The following is a 23,926-nucleotide window of genomic DNA, read 5'->3' as shown; positions in this document are numbered from 1 at the left end:
CTTTCTTGACTTTGCAAGGTACTGTGCATGACACGTGCAAATCCATCAAATTTAGTTATACAAGATAGCAAAATTGAGAGAACTTTGCATCGAAGACTTAGAGAAGTGGGTGAAAGCACTAGTGAAAGAAACATCAAAATTGAGGTCACAAAATCTATAATCATGCCAGAAGAAAGACGTACTTTCTCAGAATATGAAAGGCCACAATTTACGGATGAAGAATTCCATCCATCGCCACAAATAATTTTGAGAACAAGGCAAGCACCATCGGCATGGTCCAAAATTCAGTCCAATTTAATGGTCTTGCAAATGAAGATGCCCATGATTATCTTTCCTATTTGTTCAACTCTGTTCCACTTTCAAGATAAACGGGGTGACAGACGATGCAATCCCGCTACATCTATTTCCATATAGTTTGAGAGATGGAGCATACCGGTGGCTCACATCCTTACCTCCGGGGTCGATCAAAACATAGAAAGATATGGTTGAAAATTTTTTGGGAAAGTATTTTCCTCCTAGCAAAGCGGCGAAGCTAAGGCAAGAAATTTCGGCATTCAAATAAGGAGAGTCAGAGACACTATTTGAAGCTTATGAGAGATTCAAAGACCTTCTTCAGAAATGTCCCCATCATGGCTTTGCTGCTTGGATGCGGGTTCAAATCATCTACAACGGGTTGAACTATGCAGCTCATCAATTAATTGATGCCACAGCGGGTGGATCTCTTAGAAACAAATACCCCAACGAAGCCGAGCAAGTACTTGAATCAATGGCAAGCAATGAGTCTCATTGGGCCTCAAGAGGTGCAACACAAAAAGGGGCCAAAATTTATGAAGTCAATGCTAATGATGCTCTTACCGCGAAGGTTGATGTGTTATCTTGGAAGCTAGACATGCTTATGGGTAGTAGCTCAAAGTTAGAGGTAGTGTTGAGTTACAGCACTAGTGGTGGAGGCATGGAGTTTCCCAATGTCCTATTGCTAGCTCCTCTGTCACCCCAATTGAGAATGTTGATTATATTGGGGGACAAAGGCCGCAAGGATACCCTTACAGCTCAACTTATAATCTGGGGTAGAAATGCCATCTGAACTTTTCATGGAATCAGGGGCAATAACAAAAAGCTGCACCACCTCCACAAGGTTCCCAAATGCAACAATGAATATTAGAAAAGAGATTTGCTACTGAAGATGTGCTTGTGAAGTTCATGATTAACACTGAATCAAGGTTCAATAGCATAACCAGTAGTATGGATACTCAGTTCCGTAAGGTGAACGCTCAGCTTGCTCAATATGGCAGACAGTTCAATGAAATTGGCTCCATTTTGCGGAACCTTCAAGCTTCTGTATAGTGCCTCGAGCACCAAGTAGGGCAGCTTGCTAAAGCAAATTATGAACAACCTTCAGGCAGTCTTCCTAGCAACACTGAGGAGAACCCAAGAGAGCACTTGAAGGCCATTGCCCTTAGAAGCGGGAAACCGATTGAGACAAGGGTCGGAGTTGACCTAAGTGTCAAGGAAACTAGGGTAACAGAAGTGGAACACCCTAACATAACAGAGAAAGATATGAAAAGATCAAGCAAGTTGAAAATAAGGAAACTCCACCAAAGGGTTCATCAAAGCTGTATGAATATAAACCTCCAATTCCCTATCCGTCCAGATTGAAGCAAGATAAGGAAGATGTTCAATTCAGGAAATTCATCAACATCTTCAAGCAACTTCACATAAACATCTCGATAGTGGAAGCTTTAACTCAAATGCCCAAGTATGCCAAGTTTTTAAAAGAATTGCTAACAAATAAGAGAAAATTGGAAGAAGAGGGTATAGTTGCACTCAAAGGAAATTGCTCGCCCATTTTGGAGAAGAATCTCCCACAAAAATTGAAAGATTCGGGAAGTTTTATATTTCCTTGTGTACTTGAGGGTGGAGTTCAAGAAAATGCCCTAGCAGACTAAGGGGAAAGCATTAATGTTATGCCCTATACCATGTATTTGAAGCTTGGTCTTGATGAACTTAGATCCACAAGAATGGTTTTACAATTGGCGGATCGATCAAAAAGGAAGCCTCATGGGATTGTGGAAGATGTGATTGTCCTGGTGGACAAATTTGTATTTTCTGTGGATTTTGTCATCATTGATATTGATAAAGATGTGGAGACACCGTTGATTCTTGGTCGGCCATTCCTCACTACCTCCGGTGCTCTAATTGACCTTAAAGGAGGAAAATGAACACTAAGGGTTGGAGAGGAAGAAGCAATATATACTCTACTGGTGGCCATGAAACCCTCATTAGACCATGATGATACGCTTTACTTCATTGATGAAACTAAACCTTTAATTTCTGATTGTGTGCAGCAGGTGCTATCATTAAACCCATTGGATGAATACTTGGCAGAACTAGGAAATGAAGATCAAGAAGAACCTCACTCTCATCTTCCAAGTTCCAATTTGAAGAAGCCAAAAGAGAAAGTTATGTGTACCAATGCCAAAGAAAAAGGTAAAAAAGATTCAATGTTAAAAAAAATTTGAAGGAGGTCCCGGGGAAGAAAAAGAAAGGTATCACTTATTCTCATCCAACACCTCAAGAAAAGAAGGTACAATCTTCACCTCCTTTCACTCATGAAAATGTGAAGTCTATTCATTGATGTCTTGAATTTACCGGGAAGAAAACACCAACAATTTGAAGATGACCGCGGGAAATTTCAAATTATTCGAACCCCCGGAGGTAAGTGAAAAGGTACGTCATGCTCATGACATTAAACAAGCGCTTCTTGGGAGGCAACCCAAGCATTCAGTGGGTCTATTTTCATGTTTGTGTGTTCTTTGTATTCATGTTCTTGTCATTTTTTTCGTATTTTCTTGGAGTTGTTAATTTGAATAAGTCCATGGCATCATTTTTTGTGTTTCATGATCATTGTCCATGTGGTTGTTTACTTATTTTTATTGTTGAGTAGCACTTGTTTTGGATATCATTTCATGCATTAGATCAAAATTTTGAACCATTATTTCATGTTGGAGATGATTTTAGAACACTTTGTAGCCATGCCCATGTGTTTGGAGAAGCATTCAAAGCCTTAATGCATGATTGTAAGTCCAAACCGCCTTAATGAGGTGCTCATTAAGGCCGCCTGAATTTTCCAAAAAGTTTGGCTTGCTTCAAATGGCCTCAATGAGCTCCTCAATGAGGCCGTTTTGATTTTCCACAAAATTTAAACTAAGCAAAACGGCCTTAATGAGGTGCTCATTGAGGCCGTTTGGGGTCTAGTTTCACATGGGAACCTTGCCACCTTTTCTCTCCCTCCATTCCTTTTCTTCTTTAGCCGACCGCTAGCCTCCATAATCCATCCAACCATAGTCAAACCTCACCAGTTCTTGCTCTAAATCATCTCCTCATCTCCTTGGGAAGTAGATCTAGTGTTTTTCTTCAAGCTTCATTCCAGTGTTCTCAAATTTTTGTTCGTAAGAAACTTGATGACATGAAATTTTTCTTTTCTTTTCTTCTTGCTTTCTTGAGCTTTTGTGTGGATTGTTTCAAGCTTTTAGCTTGTCTTGTGTGGTATGAGCATCATGTTTTTCAATTATTTTGAATTTATGTACAAATGTTTTCGAATTCATGATGATGGGAGCCTCTTGCAAGTTGAATAGTATCCATACGGGCTCCATATGCCGGTATGGATCATATTCTCTTAAATTTCTTCATATTTTTACCAATTTTCATGCCACACATTGAATTATCTTGGATTCGTTTAATTCTTATTTGAATTATTATTGATATAGGAATGCCGCACGTCAAGAATCATGCATCCAAACTTCCAAAAAGCATAATGTCAACTCCGAAGAACCCCACTTTAAGCTTGCTCATCATAAAGAAAAGTATTAAGTTTTGAAGACCAAACCCTTTGAGAACATTTCACCACATGGAATGGGGTATTTTGGACACACTTAGGATGGATAATAAAGTCATTGAATTACTTTCACATGGTTGTTGGCGAATTTGTTTGAAATCGAAGATCCTACCTTTTGCCAACTAACTTTGGAAGTTTTGAGCAATTTCGAAGCACACCAAAACTACCACATCTACAACATCTTGGGATGACTAGTTGGACATTTAAGCATGGACATTTGCTTTATTTTTTTAGTTTGTTTCTTTGCTTTACTTTTCATGCAAGTGTGTTTGTTTAGTTTCAATAAGTTGGGAAGGGGATGCCCTACCAACCTTGTTTAGAACTTTGCTAGTCTTTATCTAGTATTTGTGTATTTTGACTACTCCCTAGTATTTATTTTTGCAATCTTAATTTTTGTTTGGAATGATGATGCCACTTTATGTCTTGCAGGGCATTAAGGGAGCTTGGTGAGCCTCTCCACATTCCATGGAAGGTGGACCCGACATGAAAAGCTTGCAACAACTTTTGTTCTGGTCACCTCTCGCCGTGTGCACAAGATTTAACCGGGGAAGTTTGTTCCACCCTCCTCCATTATTTTCATTGTGTATATTATTATGGTTTTCATGACTAGTGTACATTGTGGACAATGTACAACACTAGGTCTGGAGATGGCTGTATTGTATGTATTAGGATTATTGTTTGTTTGCATGCTAGTGTTATCCATGATGGCTTATTCATTCTTGTGGGACTCTTCTAGCATTGATTAATGATTGATTTGAGTTACATGCTTGTTGTTCTACTCTATTGAATCTTGTTTCACCTCTAGTATTGTCTTGTGCACTGAATCTTGTGTTGATGCCGTGGGAATAGCCAACTTGACTACTCTAACTCTCTTATATGCTTAACACACAATTTTGAGTGCTTGGCCTTAGAATTCTAAGTTCTTTCTTTTAATGATCTCTTAATAACTTCTAAGTCTTGTTGAGCTAGCCCTAGTTTTGTGGCATGTAGAGTAGTTTGAAGAAATAATCTAGGGTGAATGTGAAAAAAAAAGAAAATGTGAAAAAAAATGAAAAGAGAAAAAGAGAAACGAGTCTATGTCAGTATTCCTCTGCTAATGAAGCATGAATGCATCTATGTATACTGTAATCGAGTAGTTGGGTGGCTCTTGTGCCTAACCAGCATGTGCACCCTCCAGAAAGATTTCTTTGTGCAGTCTATGTTAGTCGGACTCGGAAAAAAATTTGAATTGATGAAATAAAATGAAAATAAAAACCCTGGTGATCTTTTTGACTTCCTACTAGAGGTTCCAAGAAAGAAAAGGGAGTTAGTTCGAGTTTTGGACTTGGAAGGATCTTACTTGTTCATTAAAGTAGCACTTAGCATTTTAGGACTTAGTACTCTTTGCATGTGGAGTGATTAGCATCTAGAGCTGTACTGATAGAAGTCAGTAGGCTAGACAAGGTCAGGGTAGATGAAATACAAGGTTCACACACATGGCACAGACATATAGGAGGTGAGACAGGATCTTTCTATTGTGCTTACTGTTTGTAAATTATCATCTATTTATCATTTTCCATTGCTTATGGAGTCTTGTACTTATTTGAGCCGGAGGTAATAAATTTAGCCAGTTATCATTATCGTTGTTTTTCATGATGTGTTTGCTTAAGGACAAGCAAAAGCTTAGGTATGGGGATATTTGATAAGTATCTAAATGTAAGTATTTTAGTATAAGTATTTGTTACCTCTAGCATGTATTTTCATAAGAACTGATGCCTGTTTCATGCTTAATCGTGTATTATTTGCTTTGTAGGGCATGAGAGAGCCATGGAGGACACGAAGATATGATTTGGGCAAAAAAGAGAAGAAAACCAGGCTGTAGCACTGTAGCGTATACACTGTAGAAGATTACTGTATATGAAGTACTACAACAGAGGTATTGTAGCAAGAACACTGTATTGCATACGACCTCAATGCTACCCTAGATTGACCCCAAGATGATTACTGTAGCAGAGAAGAGGATAGTGTGTTTGAAGGCATACTGGCTCAATGAGGTGCTCATTGAGCCAGTATGGATACTATTATGAGTGCTAGAGTGCACTTTTGCCTACCCCAAACGGCCTCAATGAGGTCCTCATTGAGCTAGTATAGCATCAATATGGAGGTCCTCATTGAGCCAGTATATCACTAGTATAGAGGCCATTTTGGGAGGTTGTTGAACCTATTTTGAGAGGCATACCGGCTGCTTTAGAGGGGAGTATATCGAGGGTATATGAGGGCATTTGGAGGCCATTCTCAAGAAGACTATTGGCAACCAACATCGACTGGGAAGAAAGAAAAATGAAGACATCATCTAAGGAGAGCTTGGCCTGAGGCTTGGAAGGGATCAAGACCATGAACTTCAAGGGGAAAGCTTCATCATCAAATGAGGAGGAGCATTCGGCATTCTTTGGGCTAGAGGAAGCGTCATTCGGATGGCATTGTTCTTCTTCATCGTCATTCGGACTAGGGAGTGCCATTTATGCATTTATTTCTTGTTGTTGTTGAGTTTGTTATACTTTTTTGTATAATGGCACACTAGATCCCCAAGGCCACAGGATGTAGGTGTACCTTGGGGGGTTCATCATGTATTTTGGATGCTAAACCTTCATTTGGAATGTATTTGGGTTGATTTATATCTTGGCTCATTGTTCTTTATGTCTAGAATTATAAAATGGAGAGATCCTTAGTTCTTTATTGAGTTGTATGTGTAGATGTGACCTACTCACATGCACTAGATCTTTAATGAGCTAGAAGGGGTTTTCTTGTATCGATATGCCGAGAGATTTGGTGTCAGTAACCCCTCCGATTATTAAGGATACACTTAGAGCAATTATGTCCTTATTGCGGGATTTCCCTACACTTAATGCGATCATAGGAATGTAATTTAGGAGAGATCCTTATTGACATTTGTATGGGATTAGGGTTTAATCACTGAGAAATTGGGGTTGAACTATTCTTGAAATCCTTCGGTTTAAATCACCCTTGCTTCACTATTATCATGCAAACCATATACCATGATGACCCCTCTTGGGGATCCTCATCCTTAGGCCTATTTTTATCATCGTTGCTTTTGTGATCTCCTTGCTTGCCTTGGAATTGTCATACTTGAGATCTATTTACATTCTTGCATGTATTAGAGTAGTATACCATGCTTAAGTTGTAAGGTTAGAAAGTAAGTGATGGAGGACTAATAGGATCTCCTTAGCCCCGTGGAAGACAATCCTTGAGCTTTTGCACAAGGTATTACTTGGCGACCAAGTACACTTGTGGTTTAGCAAACAACCAACATGAGAGGAAAAGAGATTTAAAGAGAGAGGGCCTCCATGCGGCCATCCATACGGCCACATGGATGGCCGCATGGAAGTTTTGGATAGCATGCGGCCATCATGCGGGGGCATGGATGGCTGCATGGAGTATCTTGATGCCATACAGGCTCTCCATGTGGCCGATAAATGGCCATTTTCCATATTTTTCAAAAGTTCTCATCCTAACAACCATAGAAACACATAAAAACAAAGCTAAGATCACCCATAAACAATGAAAACATGATATTTGAAGAACCAAGATGAAAAATAACTCAAATAACTAACAACAACCATGGAAGAACACTAATAAATATATTAAGCAAGATGACTAAATAACCACAACCATTCACTAATTAACAAAGAACAACTAAACACCCAAACACACCAAAAATGCGTAAAAACACAAATGGGATGAATTAAAATGCTAGGGTTTCCTCCCAAGAAGTGCTTGTTTAGCGTCTTTAGCTCGACGTATCTTACCCTAACATCATGGTGCATCAAAGGAAGTTGATTTATCTCCATTACTGAGTGAAGTGCTTCCACATGGAAAATAATGCTTCAACCGGTGACCATTGACCTTGAATGTCCCTATAAGTGCTTGTGCATTTGTAATATGAAGTATTTTTTTTTTACATTGAGTATTACTTTTCTCAGATTCTATCGCTTATTCATGTGTATTTGTGTCCTTCTGTGCATTTAGGGTTGTAAAGACAATTGTGGAAAGAGAAATGAACCAAAAGTAGATCATGGATGCATATGTTGATGAAGTCTAGGAGTGAAAAAATGTGAAGACACAAGTTGTGCTCAAAGACATATGAGTGTGTGCCAACCTCCACGGTGCTCGAGCAATTACACAATTTGGAGGGGCACAAAGGAAGTCACACTCATGTCTTCTGACTTGTGTAATACTAGAAATATCTTCATCAATATGGTTTAGTATAAGGTACAACGCAATCTACCACACGAATGTGTGCCCATTCATGTGCACTCGAAGAAAATTGTGGATTCGGGAGTATTTTGGTGAAGTACTATAGTAGTACTGTAGCAAATCACTACAGCAAAAGTACTATAGAAGTAACTGTTCATAGCTCGCAGGAAATCAACTTTTGGAAATTCACATTGGCATGTGAAAATTCCACACGCACATGTGGATGCCCAATTCCATCCGCTATAATAGTCGCGATTGCAGACGTTTTAAAGGATCTTTTCTTCATCTTTTCCCCATCTTTGGAGACGGACGTTGCTAGGGTTTGGAGGGGCTTTGGCTTGGTCTTTGGAATGGTTGTACGACCTTCGACACCGCATTCCTTCAAAAGATAGTTATTGGGGGAGCTTTCATCGACATCTATTCAGCGAGGTGTGCCCTAGGCTTGATGAGGGAACCCTTGTAGAAGACGAGGTAACTCAATAAAACCATCGATATGGACTATGAGCGGGTTTTACTTATGGATTGCATGCTTTTACATTTGATTTCCTTATTGATTGTATCTTGCTCTATGGAGAGCTAAACCCCTTAGTGGGTGATTGGACTTGTAAACCCTAAGATGATTTTTTTTCAGTAATCTTTCATTATGTTTCTTTAATTGACGTTTTTAATTGAGTCCCAACCTTAAATGCTTGTTGAATTGATTTTCCCTTAGAGTGACACTAGGGTTGAGAATCTATCTTGGTAATACTTGTGTATAAGTGACACACCATGAGGGTTAGACAAAGCTAGGTTGGAGAGGGTCAAGAGAGTGAGTGGAGAGGTAGCAGAATATCCCTTTTCCCTTCCAATGTGATTTATCCGACCTCCATATTCCAAGAGTTCTTTGTGGTCACAATAGATTAAAGTGGTAAGAGACAAACTCCACTCGGGCTTAGTTGCACGAGCAATAGAGTGAAGTGTTGAAGAAATCCTCAGTGCTGGGGCCTAATTGTGACTAGGGATCTTTCGCTTGGACCAAAAGGTTAGATCTATATTAGGGAATAGGGCCTATCACTTGGAATTCCCAAATCTTCATGCAAGCCCATACAGAGTGAGGTGTCGAGAGTATCCCTTTCCATTGGGGCATAGTGTAAGGGTTAGTCATGATTTACCTTATATTTTGGAACGTGTGTCTTAGGATTTTCCACCACTCATTAGACATCAGTTAGGAGGAATAATGAGAGTCTTGCACTTGAAACAATAGTCCTAGGGTAAGCAATGTCTGGGTGCCCCATTTTATATTGATTTGCCTCTCCTATTATTCTATTGCTTCTTTTTCTGCTTTACTTTATTTCTATTTGAATTAACATTGTTCACACCACTCTTAAATCATCTTCACTTCATTTCTACTTCCCTGGAAAAAGCTTTCGTCTGGAATTGATAAGTGACACTTGATCCCCTTCTTTCAAAGCATTTAGCTTGCTTGATATGTCTGTCATGGTGGTCTTTCACCTTCTCCTTATAACACACTGAATTTTCATATGCCATGGTTCGCCATTCATCAAACTCATTTAATTAAATCTTTCTCTTGTGGGCACTTATATAGGGGTCGAAGTTCAACTACTCTATGACCCAATAAGCCTTATGCTCTAGTTCAACGGGCAGATGACATGCATTCCCATAGACTAGTCTGTAAGGTGTTGCTCAAATAGGTGTCTTATAAGCCATTCTATATACCCAGAGTGCATCATCAAGCTGATCTGCCCAATCGTTCCGGTGATGATTAACTGTTTTCTCCAAGATTCGCTTCAATTTCCTGTACGACACTTCAACTTGACCTCTAGTTTGAGGGTTATACGGGGTTGATGTTCTGTGAGATAACCCATAAAACTTTTTTAAATTGAGATTTGTAGAAATGGGTGCCACACTCACTTATGATTACCCTAGGTGTGCCAAAATGAGAGAACAACTTTTTCATGAACTTTACTACCACTCGTGCATCACAAGACGCAAAAAGCTTGTGCTTTTACCCACTTGGAAACATAATCAACTGCTACCAGAATAAACTTGTTGCACTGAGAGTTGGGAACGGGCCCATGAAGTCGATCCCCCACAAATCAAATACTTCTCAAGCTCGGTTCCATGTTTGTAGCATTTCTTATCTCTTTGAGATATTACCTGCTCTCTAGCACTTGTCACTATGTTTCACAAGTGTGTGTGCATATTGGAAAATAGTGGGCCAGTAGAATCCTGCATCGAGGACTTTCTTAGCTATCATGTTTCCATTGTAGTGGCCCATAGTCGGGCCTGAGTGACACTTCAACTTAACCACTAGTTTGAGGGTGATATAGGGTTGATGTTCTGTGAGATACCCCACACCCTCTCAAAACTTTTTTAAACTGAGATTTGTAGATATGGGTGCCACAGTCACTTATAATTACCCTAGGCGTGCCAAAATGAGAGAACAAATTTTTCATGAACTTTACTACCACTCTTACATCACAAGACACAAAAAGCTTGTCCTTCTACCCACTTGGAAAACATAATCGACTGCCACTAGAATAAACTTGTTGCGCTAAGAGCTAGGGAACGGGCCCATGAAGTCGATCCGCCACACATCAATTACTTCGCAAGCTTGGTTCCATGTTTGCAGCATTTCTTATCTCTTTGAGATATTACCTGCTCTCTACCACTTGTCACAATGTTGCACAAGTGTGTGTGCATCTTGGAAAATAGTGGGCCAATAGAATCCTGCATCGAGGACTTTCCTAGCTATCATGTTTCCACTATAGTGGCCCTTAGTCGGACCTGAGTGACAGTGCATCAAAATGTCATACCCGTCTTAAATTGAGACACATCTCCTAATAATTTGATCAAAACACACCTTGAAAAGGTATGGGTTGTCCCAGATATAATGCTTAATTTTAGCGAAGAATTTCTTTCTTTGTTGATATGTAAGCCACTTTGGGAATGTTTTTGCTGCCAAATAATTTGTAAGGTAAAAAACCACGGGGTCTCATCTTCCCATACTACCTAAATCCTGCACAATTGCTCCCCAAGGAATGTATTGTTTATCTCTCCTCTTTGCAAGATTCCTTCATAAGGATCCTCAAGGCGTGATAGGTGATCTGCAGCTATTTTCTCTACCTCCTTTTTATCACTTATTTCCAAGTCAAACTCTTGTAGTAATAGAACCCAACTAATTAGTGATAAGTGCTTGTGCAAAAGTAATACGAAGTATACTTTTCTTACATTTAGTATTACTTTTAGCAGATTTTATAGATCATTTGTGTGTATTTGCATGGAAATTTAGGGTTGTGGAGACAAGTTTGGTAGAAAGGAAGCAAAAGTAGATTGTGGATGCATCTCGTTGATGAAGTTCTTAGATCGAATAAAGGTCAAGGCATAAGTTGTGCTTATAGACATGTGGGTGTTTGCCAACCTCCATTATGCTCAAGAGAATACACAAATTGGAGAGGCACAAAGGCAGTCACACTAATATATTCTGAGTTATGCAACATTGTTAAGAGCTTCGTCAATGCGGTTTCATTAAAGAAGTGACATGATCTACCAAATGGATGTGTGCCGAGTCATGGGGCCTCAATGAAGAATATGAATTCGGGAATATTCCGGCGAAGTATTATACCAGTTTACTGCAACAAATACTATAGTAAAATCACTGTAGCAGTTACTGTTCATAGCTCGCATGAAAAGAGATCCTAGAAATCCACATGATGGAAATTCCATATGCCCGTCTGGATGCCCAATTCCATCCCTATAAATACCGCTTTGAGAGATTTATTTGAGAATCTTTTTTCTATCTTTTACCCATCTTATGGGGAGAGTGATGCTAGAGTTTGGAGAGGCTTTTGCTAGGCTTTTAGGAGCGGTTCTATGGCATTCAACATCGAGTTTGTTTGGAGAACTATTAGGAGAGCTTTAGTCCGCATTGATTTGGTGAGGTGTGCCCAAGGTTTGACAAGGGAACCATTGGAGAAGACGAGGCGGCTCTTTAAGACCATCGACATGGAAGACAAGGGGTTTTCTCTCTGGATTACTTGCATTTACTTTTGACTCCATTATTGATTTTGTATTGCTCCTTGGAGAGCTAAACCCCTAGTGGGTGCTTGGACTTGTAAACTCTAGGATGATTTTGTTTCATTAACTCTTATTATGCTTTCTTTAATTGATGTTTTAATTGAGTTTCAATCTTGTGTGCTTGTTGATTTGATTTTCCATTAGAGTGACACTATGGTTGAGAATCTATGTAGCTAATCCATTGAAGGGGTGACAACTTCATTGGGGTTAGACTCTGCGAGATTGAAGAGGGTTGAGAGGGTGAGTTGAGAGGTAGCGGAACATCATTCTTCCCATCCGAGTGATTTATCCTATCTCTACATTCCAAGAGTTTTTTGCGGTCATGATACAGTGAAGTGCTAAGAGACAAACTCCATTGGTGCTTAGTTGCGCAAGCAACAGAGTGAAGCGTTGATGTAATCCTTAGTGCTAGGGCTTAACTGTAATTAGGGGTCTTTCACCTGGACCAAAGGGTTAGATCTATATCAGGGAATAGGGTTTATCACTTGGAATCCCTAGAGCTCCAAGCAGTTCCACATAGCGTGAGGTGTTGAGATTATTCCTTTCCCCCGGGGCATAGTATTGAGGGTTAGTCTCGGTTGACCTTAGGTTAAGGACTGTGTGTTTTTTTTGCATTTCCACGATTCATTAGACTTTAATTAGGAGGTATAATACTATTGTTGCACTTGAAATAGTAGTCCTAGTGTGAGCATTGTCCGAGTACTCCATTTTACCATTGATACCTCTCCTTACTCCTCTTGCTTGCTCTCTCTTCTCTTTTACTTTTCTTTGCATTGATTTCTTTAAATCAATATCACAAATAGGTTATTACTCTACCTAAATAGCAATACTTGTGTTTCAGAGCAACTATTTTATGTGGATTTGACTACCCACTCACCGGGATATTTTATTACTTCGACGACCCATGCACTTGTGGTACACGCACGCAAGCAGTGTGTCAATTAGCCGAGGTTTGGCATCTGACTTGTTTAACAAGTACTTTAGCCCAGAATGATCTGTATACATAATTACCTTAGAGAGCACCAAATATAATAGGAATTTATGAAATACAAAGATGACTGCGAGCATTTCCTTATTGGTAGTAGTGTAATTTTCTTGGGTGTCGTTCAGGGTCTTGTGTGCATAATAGATAGTGTGGAAATGGTTGTCCCATCACTGCCTAAGCACAGCTTCCATAGCAAAATCACTTGCATCACACATTAATTCGAATTGTAAATTCCAGTCCAGGGAAACTATGATTGGTGCCCCCATAAGTTTTTTCTTTAGACTGAGGAAAACGTTCAAGCAATCTTCATTAAACACAAAAGGGGCATCCTTTTCTAGTAGCTTTGATAATGGTAGGGCAATTAAAGAAAAGTTCTTCATGAATTTCTTATAAAACTCATCATGTCACAAGAAGCTTCTGATTGCCTTCACTAAAGTAGGAGGACGGAGTTTCTCGATGGTGGTGACTTTCGCTTGGTCAACTTCAATCCCTTTTTGTGAAATTTTATGCCCAAGCACTATACTCTCCTTAACCATAAAGTGGTATTTTTCCCAACTGAGTACTAAATTTGTCTCTTCACACCTGTCCATGACCCATTCGAGATTTCTAAGGCACAGCTCAAATAAATCACCAAAGGCCTAGAAGTCATCCATAAATACTTCCATGATGTCATCCACCATATCTTCAAAAATTGGCAACATGCACCTCTGAAATATAGCCAGTGCATTACACAACACGAAATGCATACGGTGGTAAGCGAATGTGCCATACGGACAAGTGAATGTGGTTTTTTCTTGATCTTCTGGAGCGATAGGAATCTGAAATTACTAGAGAGACCATCCAGAAAGTAATACTATGAGTGCCCTGCTAAACGTTCAAGCATCTGGTCGATGAAGTGTAAAAGGAAGTGGTCCTTCCTTGTAGCATCATTGAGTATCCTGTAATCTATACATACCCACCAACCTGTGATGGTTCGGGTGAGAACAAGCTCATTTTTCTTGTTGGTAATAACCGTCATTCCTCCTTTCTTGGGTACTACTTGCACTAGACCTACCCATGCACTATCGAAAATGGGGTAGATAATGCCTGCATCAAGTAACTTCACCACCACATTCTTTACCACCTCTTTCATGTTCAGGTTAAGTCTCATTGGGGCATCGCCATGGGTATGTGATTATCTTCCATGAGAATCTTATGCGTACAGAAGGTAGGGCTGACCCCTTTAATGTCAGAGATTTTCCAGGCAATTGCCCTTTTATGCTTTTTTAGCACGCTTAAGAGATATTCCTTCGGCTCAGTTGTCAAGTCTGACGCATCAATGACTGGGAGTTTGGATCGCATTTCTAGGAAGACATATTCTAGATGTTTGATAAGTGCTTGTGTATAAGTACTACTAAGTACTATATTCTTACATTGAGCATCACTTTTATCAGATTTGATGCCTTATTCATATGTATTTGTGTTCTTTTGTGCATTCAAGGTTGTGGAGACAAGTTTGGAAGAAAAAAAGCTAAAATAGATCATTGACGCAATTTCTAGCGAATCTCTTGTATCGAACAAGGATTAAGGCACAAGTTGTTTACACAAGCATGTGGATGTGTGCCAACATCCGAAAACGTGAAAGTGAATTTACAAATTGGAGGGCATAAAGGCAGTCATGCATATATGCTTTGACTTGTGTAATATTGTCAAGAGCTTTGTCAATGTGTTTGAAAGTGAAGATGTGACATGATTTACAGCAAAGATGTGTGCCCAACCATGCGGCCTCGATGAAGAAAATAAATTCTGGAGTACTGTAGCTAAAGTACTGTAGTAGTTATTGTAGCAAATCATTCTAGCAAGTCACTGTAGGAATTACTGTTCACATCGCGCTAAAAATGAGAAACCTAGAATTTCACACACTTGTGTGGAAATTTGACATGGGCTTGTGAAATCACCATTCCAGTCCTTTAAATACTGCTTCGAAGTATTGTTTTGGGGATCTTTTGCAAATCTTTTGGGGAGAGCGTGGTTAGGGCTTGGTAAGGTTTTGCTGGGATTTGGGAGCATTTCTACGGCATTTGACATATTTCGTTTGAAAGAGAGTTATTGGGAGAGCTTATGACTTCTTTTATTTGGCGGGGTGTGCCCTAGGCTTGATAAAGTTGTCCTTGGAGAAGAAGAAGCGTCTCCTCAAGACTATCGCCATGAAAAGATAGGGGTTTATCTTTATGGAGTATTTGCATTCACTTTTGACTCTATCTTTGATTTTGTATTGCCCCATGGAGAGCTGAACCCCTATTGGGTACTTTGACTTGTAAACCCTAGGATGATTTTGTTTCATTGACTTCTATGTGTTTCTCTAATTAATGTTTTAATTGACTTTAAGTCTTATGTGTTTATTGTTGTGATTCTCCGCTAGAATGACACTAGGGTCGAGAATCCAACTAGGTAACCTTGTGAAGGGTGACAACTTCATTAGGGTAAGACTTGGCAAGATTGAAGAGGATTGAGAGACTGAGTCGAGAGGTAGCGGAACATCCCCTTTCTCCTACGACGTGATTTATCCTACCTCCATGTTCTAAGAGTTCTTTGCAATCATGATAGAGTGAAGTGCTATAAGATCTTTTCCACTAGGGCTTAATTGTGCGAGCAATATAGTGAAGTGTTGAGAAATCTTTAGTGCTGAAGCTTATATGTGATTAGGGATCTTTCAACTGGACCAAAGGGTTTGATTGACATTAGTGAATAGGGTTCATCACTTTGAGTCCCTAGAGCCTGAAGCAATCCCACACAGTGTGAGGTGTTAAGAGTATCCCTTTCCACCGGGGCATAGTGTAGAGGGCTAGTCACTGTTGACCTTAGATTTGGGACCATATATCTTTGAATATCCATAACTCATTAAACTTTAATCAGGAGGCATAATATTAGTCTTGCACTTGAAACAATAGTCCTAGGGTGAGCATTGTCCGGGTACCCCATTTTAGCATTGGTTACTTCCTCCGATTATTATTGCTTGCTCTCTTTTCCCTTTCACTTTTATTTTATTGTCATTCATCATTTGAATCATAATCAACAATTAATTTTCACTCTAGTTAAATAGCAATACTACTTGTTTCTAAGGATCTATTCTTTGTGTATTCGACTACCCACGCGTTCGGTACCTTATTACTTGATAACCCGTACACTTATGGTACACATGTGCAAGGAGTGTGTTAATGTTCAGGGAGAGGTTTCAACTCTAATTCTATTGGTTCATCAATTAATAGCTTCTGTCCCCCATAGTTCTCAAGGTTGAGCTGTTCAGTATCTCTGTCTTCCCCCTCTGACAAGCTACCATCGCTTGAACCTCATCCTTAGCCAGAACTAAATCATTCCTTGGTGTATTGCCTATATCTTCTGAACTACTGGGCTAAACATGATCTACCTCTTCCTCAACCAACTTCCTTAACTCCGAAGGGTTATCACAATCACTTCTTAGTTATTCTCTAGTAGCTTTAGGCTGACAGTTCGGTAGGCAATTTTACTTCACAGGATTTACCCCTTCAGATTCCATAAATAGATGGAAGAAGGTCTGAATCCCTTGACTCTCGAGGATTGGGGTGGCCGACTCTTTATAATACCACTTCTTTCACTGCTCATTGTTAAAATATATTTCACCCAACCCTGATGGTATGCTTGGGACAGTAAATTATGGATACTGTGAACAGTAATCCTTAACCCAAATGTTAGTCAAAGCCATAATTGATAGAGGGAGAAAGAAGTATCTACAAGAATAAGGGGTAATACTTAAAAAGTATAAAGAGAATAAGATAGGAAAATGCAAATAAGAAAAAGGAAATATATACACAAACATCAAAATAAGAACAAACTAAGCAAAGAAATGAAATAATGGCCAAATCAACAAACTCTATGTTTTTTTGAGTATTCCTCTTGGATCCTCGATAATTGCGCCAAAAACTTGGTTGATATGCCCGCAAGTGGACGGGTCGTCAAGTTATACAACTTGTGCAAGCACGAGGGTTTTATATTCCCGAGGGCCCGAGGAGCTACCCTTACTTCCTCTTCATGTATTGTTTGGCCTACCAATTTGAGTGTTGTAACAAAATTATAAAATAACAACTCAAACTCTAATGTAAAGCTCTATAATAAAATGATTCTCGAGTGATAAATAGGCCAAGAAATTTGTCACGGATGTGGATCTCCATGGGAGCTACTTAAGTGGGAAGGATACTATAACTAGCATGAAATTGGGTAGTTTGGACTGGGTAAAACCTAAGTAGGGCAACCCGATGGTCACGACAATTGGCCCCTAATCCAGTACGATTATTGGATACGGAATGTCTTCTGCCCAAATCCTCTTATGATTGCAAGGAGGGTGGTGGGTTTCTCAAGTCAGGGTTGCAACACATTCATGGACAACCTAACAATGGACGGGTACAAATACCAAATGGTCACGGTGTATTTGTACATGTATCCCTTTAGAGATTAGTGAGTCTAATAATAGGGTAATGGTCATGCGACCTAGTAAAGCCTAGAAATTAGTATACCAAGTTCTCTTGTGTACCAACACATTGAAATGCACCAAATAAGGATCACAAACATATCAATTGCAATAAGCAAGTCAAGAAACCATTCTACACAGGTTCACCCCAAAGATTCACCTACAGTCGGTGACCTTGGGGGTTTAGTTGTTCATAGTCACAAAACACACAATCAAAGCTATGGAAATAACTAAACAAACATGAATAAAATCCATCAAAAGGTTGGAGGCAGAATGACGCTTAGATCCCTCGGAGATGAGCCTCTAAAGACCCCACTGAAGTGGTGGCTTCCCTCGTCTTCAACCTCCTCAAATTTTAGATCAAAGGGTGTATCTCGTTGTATCTCATTCTCCTTATCATTCTTCCATCAAAAATGTCCTCTAAACTCTTCTTTCGCTCGGATCCAGAGTAGTGATGGTGAGCTCAAAGAACAAGAGTCTCCATTCTTGAAAATGCCCTAAAATTTCATTTAAAACCCACTCTCAGGGTACCATGCGGCATGGCATATGATCAACATAATGGCTGTGAAGATTCTAGAATTTTGCATAAGGTGCTACAGTAAATGCTACAGTCCTGCTATAGTAATTCCAAGCTTACTGTTTTATTCTAGGTTTCGTGCTACAGTTCTACTACAGTGCCATGGCTCTAAAATAATGTTTTCGGTGCCGATTTCTTCTTGAATCACATCGTCGAGCTCGCCTAACTTCTTTTAAGCCAGTAACACAAAAGAAACAAATTTAGACAAAAAAAGGGCATTGATTCATCATGAAAATACATAAATTATGCACACAAATGCATATAAAATACATACATTTAGGCGTTTATCGAAGAACCAAATGCTCACAGGGAAAGCATTGCCAAAATGCTTATTGTACTATCTTGCTTAGGCGAACCATGGATGGAGCATGACCATGCTCCTCCCCATGAATATCTTTGGCTAATACTTAGCCGATTCACTTAGAGTCTCGTAGGAAGAGCACGGTCTAAGCACCACCGTGCTTAGACCTCGTAGAGCCCAAAAACACCCTTTTTACTCTAGATTCTAGACTTTCTCCTCATCTTATGTTTTGGGATTTTCTTCTCTACTGGGAGAGCATCAATGAGGATGAAGATCAAGCTTAACCATATCATCTAAGGGGATCAAGGTGGAGTTTGAATCTTAAGGAAAGTGGAGCTAGCTCATCCATAAAGATTTTGAAGGGTAATTGAGAGGAGATTTGTAAAGGGAAAAAATCATGAATCCTTACTGGTGAGCATCCGAGAAGTACACGGGGTCATTAAGTAAAACCTCTCATGCAAGTACGAGAGGGTCGTATTCCCTGGGCCCAAGGTACTACCCTTACTTCCTCTTTACTCGTTGTCTAACCGACCAACTCAAGTTTGGTATTAACACTACTAATGAAATTAAAACTAAGTAAACAGTGTCTAAATGCCAAGTGCAAGGGTGAAATTTAAGGGATGAGGGTGGTCACAGAGCTGGATCCCCCTGGGGTTACTAAGGGTTAGAAGAATGCTAGAGTTGTTAAGCAAGTGGTAGTTCAGGCCAAGTGATAAGTGCTTGTGCGATACGAATGCGAAGCGTTCATTCCTTATGTTGAGCATTACTTTTCTCGGGGTTTTACACTAATATGTGTGTTTTTATGTTACTTTTATGCAGGTAGGGTTGTGAGGCCGAGTATGAAGGAAATAGGCCAATGTGGATCTTAATGCACCGATTTTGGAGGAAATCTTGCTAAGGTTCAAACGCGAAGACATAGGTCGATGTGAGATGCTAGAATGTGTACGAACCTCCTCGTATTCGAGTTGGCACATCCATTTGGAGGGCCACAGAGGCAGTCACACTCGAGCATTCCGACTTATGCATATAGAACAAGAGTTCCACCAACGTGTACATCATTAAAGAAGCAAGTAATCCACGACGTGAACGTGTGCCCGTTTGCGTTACCCCGATGAATGTATGGAATTGGGAAGCTATTCAGGTCGAATACTATAGCAGAGTACTGTAGTTTGTACTGCAGCAGCACTGTTCACAGCCAACCGAGAAACCAGAGAAACAGAGAATCCACACGGGCGTGTGGAAATTATCCACGCCCGTGTGGAAATTCCGCACGGGCGTGTGGACCAGCCACGCCTGTGGAGTTGCCCATTCAAGCCCTATTTAAAGCCGATTCAGCCCCAATTTTGGTATTCTTGACAAGGTCCCCTTATGTATATCCCGCAAGTGCATGGGTTTGTCGAAATAATAATCCCGGGTGAGCGAGTATCGAATCCACAGGGAGTAGGAAATAAAAATACTTAATTCGATTCTTATCTATGTGGAATATCAACAATGATAAGTTTGACAATGATTCAATTCTCAACAGTAAAAGCAACAAGTAAGAGAACAAAAGTAAAGAAGGGCGTAAGGCAATCGATAAAGATGGGGTATCCGGATAATGCAACACCTAAGATAATTGTTTCAAGTGCAAGAACCATCTATTATGCTTCCTAATCAATGCAATGGTGAGTAGTGGAAATCCTTAATTACATAGTCCCAAATCTAAGGTCAACTATGCCTAACTCTATACATGTCCCGGAGGAGAAATCGAACAATCTCAACACCTCGCACTCGCATAGAGTTGCAATGAGCTCTAGGGATTCCAAGTGATAAATCTCTTCCTAATTATAGACCTAACCCTTTGGTCCAGGCGGAAGGTCCCTAGCCACAATTAAGCCCTAGATACTAAGATCACCTCAACGCTTCACTCCATTGCACGCGCAACTAGGCCCCAGCGGAGGTTCATCCCTTAGACCATTCACTCTATTATGGCCGCAAAGAACTCGAGGAACGGAGGTAGAATCTATCACGCTGGAGGGGAAAGGGGACACTCCTGTACCTCTCAACTCACCCTCTCAACCCTCTCCAACCTATCTTTGTCTAACGCTCGTGGTGTGTCACTCACTCACAAGGTTACCAACAAGAACTCTCAACCCTAGTGTCACTCTAGGGGAAATGTTCATACAATCAAGCATTCAAGGTTGGAACTCACAATAAACATTAATTTATTGAAAGCATAATAAAGAGGTTCAAAGAAACAAATACATCCTAGTGTTCACAATACCCGAGTACCCACTAGGGGTTTAGCTCTCAATGGAGCTAAGTACAATCAAAGAAATAGAATGTAAAAGCAATGAATCCATAAATAAACCCCCTCGATAGTCATGTCGATGGTCTTGTGGAAAGTCCTCTACTCATCGCAAGGGATCCTTTGTCCGGCCTAGGATACGCCTCGCCGGATCGGTGCCGACGAAAGCTCTCCCAATAACCTTCTTCCAAATGACGCGCGATGTCGGAGCCATAGAACCTCTCCAAAAACCTAGCCAATACCCCTCGAAACCCTAGCCGAAGCCCTCTCGCAAGTTGGGGAAAAGATGGAGAAAAGAATACCAAAATCGGGGCTGAATTGGTTTTAAATAGGGCTAGAATCGGGCGACTCCACGGGCGTTGACGATACACGCACCCGTACGGAATTTCCACACGGCCGTGGATAATTTCCACATGCCCTTGTGGATTCTCTATTTCTCTGATTTCTCGGCCGGCTGTGAACAGTGCTGCTACGGTGCATGCTATAGTGCTCTGCTACAGTCTTTGACCTGAATAACTTCCCAATTCCATATTTTCATCGGGGTAACGCAAATGGGCACACGTTCACGTCGTGGATCACTTGCTTCTTCAATGGTGTACACGTTGGTGGAACTCTTGTTCTATGTGCATAAGTCAGAATCCTCGAGTGTGACTGCCTCTGTGGCCCTCCGAATGGATGTGCCAACTCGAATACGAGGAGGTTCGCACACGTTTACATCATGAATCACTTCCTTCTTCAATGATATACATGGTGGAGCTCTCGTTCTTATGTGCATAAATCAGAATGCTAGAGTGTGACTGCCTTTGTGCCTCTCCAAATGGATGTGCTCACTCGAATGCGAGGAGGTTGGCACACAGTCTAGCATCTCACAGTTGACCTATGTCTTCGAGTTTGAACATTAGCAAGATTTCCTCCAAAATGGGTGCATTATGATCCACATTGGCCTATTTCCTTCATACTCGGCCTCACAACCCTACCTGCATAAAAGTAACATAAAAACACACATATTAGTGTAAAAACCTGAGAAAAGTAATGCTCAACATAAGGAATGAACACTTCACATTTATATCGCATAAGCACTTATCAATTCTTTTCTCCATCTTTTCCCCAACTTGCGAAAGGGCTTCGGCTAGGGTTTTGAGGGGTATTAGCCAAGGTTTTGGAAAGGTTCTATGGCTTTGACATCGTCATTCCTTAGGAAGAAGGTTGGTAGGGGAGCTTCCGTCAAGGCGTATCCTATACCGGACAAGGTAATCCTTGGACGACGAGTAGAGGACTCTCTACAAGACCATCGACACGACCATCGACACGACCATCGAGGGGGTTTCTTTATGGATTCATTACTTTTACATTCTATTTCTTTGATTGTATTTAGCTCCATGGAGAGGTAAACCCCTAGTGGGTACTTGGGTACTTGTGAACCCTAGGATGTATTCATTTCATTGAATCTCTTTATTATGCTTTCAATTAATTTATGTTTATTGTGAGTTCCAACCTTGAATGCTTGATTGTATGAATATTTCCCATAGAGTGACACTAGGGTTGAGTGTTCTTGTTGGCAACCTTGTGTGTGAGTGACACACCACCAGCGTTAGACAAAGCTAGGTTGGAGAGGGTTGAGAGGGTGAGTCGAGAGGTACAGGAGCGTCCCCTTTCCCCTCCGACGTGATAGATTCTACCTCCATTCCTGGGTTCTTTGCGGCCGTTCCTGGAGTTCTTTGCTGCCATAATAGAGTGAATGGTCTAAGGGAGGACCCTCCTCTGGGGCTTAGTTGCGCGTGCAATGGAGTGAAGCATTTAGGTGATCTTAGTATCTAGGGCTTAATTGTGGCTAGGGACCTTCCACCTGGACCAAAGGGTTAGGTCTATAATTATGAAGCAATTTATCACTTGGAATCCCTAGAGCTCATTGCAACCCTATGCGAGTGCGAGGTTTGGAGATTGTTCAATTTCTCCTCCGGGACATGTGTAGAGTTAGGCATAGTTGACCTTAGATTTGGGACTATGTAATTAAGGATTTCCATGACTCACGATTGCATTGATTAGAGAGCATAATAGAGGGTTCTTGCACTTGAAATGATTATCCTAGGCGGAGCATTATCCGAGTACCCCATATTTATCGATTGCCTTACCCCCTTCTTTATTTTTTCTCTCTTACTTATTGCTTTTATTGTTGAGAATTGAATCATTTTCACACTTATCATTATTAACCTTCCACATAGCTAAGAATCAAATTAAGTGTTTTTACTCCCTACTCCCTGTGGATTTGACCCCGCTCACCCAAGATTATTACTTCGATAAACCCGTGCACTTGCGGGATATACGCAAGGGGACCTTATCACCAAGAAAAATTAGAAAATAGATTACCCTGATGGTCACAACAGTAACCCCTAATCCTATACTAGTATTGGCTCAGAATCAGTTCCGGCCAAATCCGCCTATGATTGCAATACACACAGGGAAATCACTAATTAGGGCTGATGGTCAACCTAGGTGCAGCCTTAATGGTTAGAGGGGTATGAATTAACTGATGGTCACGGCGTATTCATACATGAATCCCCATTAAGCTAAGTGTATCTAGTACAACTGCATTGGTCATGCGACCATGTATAACCTATAAGTTGAAATACAGAGCTCTCATGTAAATCAACACATCAATGATCACAAAGATTAAACAATGAAGCAATCCAAATGCATTAAACAAATCAAAGCATTCAACTAAACAAGTTTACCCCAAGGTTCACCTACATCTAGTGACCTTGGTGTCTAGCCATCCATACAAGAAAATACACAAGATATGTTCATGAAAACAACTATAAAAAGCACAATCAAGCTCCCTCAAACATTGGAAACAAGAAGAGGAGGAGTGGTGTTGTTATAACCCGTCCACGGGTCCCACACATGACATACCGCCACGACAACCAAGAGAAGGTCAAACACCTGCCTCAACCCTAGATCAACAAAAAATAATTTAACAATGAGGACATACAACAACATTACTACACAAGAGCAACATTGTAACACAAGGTAAAAACATGGATAATCACAACACAGAAAGTCATAACAA

General features: G+C 40.4%; 1 non-coding gene across 1 annotated transcript; it reads right to left on the bottom strand.

Moving 5' to 3' along the window:
• Nucleotides 1–529: 529 nt before the first annotated feature.
• LOC120264084 lies at nt 530–636 on the bottom strand. Its single transcript, XR_005537263.1, has one exon. It is a non-coding gene; the product is annotated as a small nucleolar RNA R71 (small nucleolar RNA).
• Nucleotides 637–23,926: the final 23,290 nt, after the last annotated feature.

This window comes from Dioscorea cayenensis, chromosome 6 (assembly GCF_009730915.1).
Source record: "Dioscorea cayenensis subsp. rotundata cultivar TDr96_F1 chromosome 6, TDr96_F1_v2_PseudoChromosome.rev07_lg8_w22 25.fasta, whole genome shotgun sequence".
Classification (NCBI taxonomy): Eukaryota; Viridiplantae; Streptophyta; class Magnoliopsida; order Dioscoreales; family Dioscoreaceae; genus Dioscorea; species Dioscorea cayenensis.
This window is presented reverse-complemented; position numbering and strand designations above follow the sequence as displayed.